The following is a 1,870-nucleotide window of genomic DNA, read 5'->3' as shown; positions in this document are numbered from 1 at the left end:
AATTACATTTTTACAGCAGTATATCAAGCTACTTCTTTGTCCTAAACACAGAACAGTCAGCCATCTCCTCCAGTCATTTTCCACCAGAAAGAAACTTAGTGAGACTCACAACAAAGATGAGCCTCCGAAAGTAGCCTAAGAACCAAGGAAACTGCAGGAGCTTCCAGGCAAGAGCAAAGGCAGCTTGTCCTGATGAAGGATTGCTTGTAATTATCCATACTAAAGACCTTAATCTTAAATTGTTTGATCTGCTCAGGGGATAAACTGAACCAGTATGCTTACACAGTTGAGTTAATCTCTTTATGCACTGTGATTTGTTATGACTGTCATTTGCCTCTAAGACTTTTAAGTTCCAAGCACACATATGGCAATGCAGGTGGGAAGGCTGACAACTGTTCATTCTCAGGGCAGTCACTGAGCTTCTGCTGGGCTGGAATACATAACACTGACCTGACCTGAGGAAATGCCTCTCATCCAGGTATAAGGCAGGAGACCTTTAACCCTAGGTCTGTTTTAAGCTTTGTACCAGCTCTGCAGCTTTCTATTTTCCTCAGTACCTTCTCCCAGCTGGTGACTCATCCATTCTCCTCCATGCTTGGAAAACAGACACCAAGGAACACAGCTGGACACCAAGGAAAGCAGCCGGTCTCCTTGGTGTTTTGCATGCAAATTGTGAGAAGGTGCAGAGGAAAGCCAGGCCAAGTGCTCTGTTAAACAAAAAAGTCAGGCTGCTCCAGAGGTGGCTGGCCCTGATCTGTACCCACACTTGCCACGGCAAAGCCCTTGGCCAGATGTTCCCCACAAATAACACTGGTGATGCATAATTAATGATTCCAGCCGAGGGCCTGGGAATGCCGGGACTCTGAGACGCTAAAGGCACCGCCATAGGGGAGAGGTTGCACTATCCAGAGCTGCCCTCAGTGTCCAGCTGCCGAGGGCACCGTTCTCCAGGCACACCTGGAGCCACAGACGACCCCATGCCCTCTGTGTTCTCAAAATCCATGGAGCTTCAGGGGCACTGCTGGAGACACACTTCATAGCTTCAGCTCCCCCGCTATCTCCCAGGGCTGGGCTCGGGGCAGACACCCGGGCGCTGCGGTGCCTCAGTTTGTCTCCGCCTCTTGGAGAGGAGGGCGGTGCTCACAGCGTCCCGCTCCCCGCCTCGGCCGACGCTGCAGCCGCGCACCTGCGCGACGCTGGGCGCTGCTCTACTCTACTCTTGGAGGCGGCTGGAAATGGCAAAGCCCTCAACCCTCGCCTGCTGCTCTCAAGCGGAGACAGCATTATCCCTTCCAGGGCTCCAAAGCGGCACCAAAAATCGGGAAAACGACCCGAGATGAGGAACCAACAGTTCCACTTCCACCCCGCGGCTCCCGCCGGATGACCAATCAGCGCCGCGGGGGCGGGGCCACAGCACAGACACCAAACCCTCCCCGTCCTGGCCTGAGTGACAGCGGCGGTCACCAATCAGAGTGCGGACAACGCACCGCCCCTCTCCCGGTGCACACCGGAGGTGGCGTCGCATCCCCCGGAGGGGGCAGGGCACGGGCGGAGAGGCGGGCCGGCCCCGGGGGGGGGCAGGGCACGAGCGGAGAGGCGGGCCGGCCCCGGGGGGGGCAGGACGCGGGGGGAGAGGCGGGCCGGCCCCGGAGGGGGCAGGACGCGGGGGGAGAGGCGGGCCGGCCCCGGAGGGGGCAGGGCACGGGCGGAGAGGCGGGCCGGCCCCGGGGGGGGCAGGGCAGGGGAGGAGAGGCGGGCCGGCCCCGGGGGGGGCAAGGCACGGGAGGAGAGGCGGGCCGGCCCCGGGGGGGCAGGACGCGGGGGGAGAGGCGGGCCGGCTCGCCCGTCTCCTTCCTTCCCCGCCGGGCTA

This window comes from Cinclus cinclus, chromosome 1 (assembly GCF_963662255.1).
Source record: "Cinclus cinclus chromosome 1, bCinCin1.1, whole genome shotgun sequence".
Lineage (NCBI taxonomy): Eukaryota > Metazoa > Chordata > Aves > Passeriformes > Cinclidae > Cinclus > Cinclus cinclus.
Note: the sequence above shows the minus strand (reverse complement) of the source record.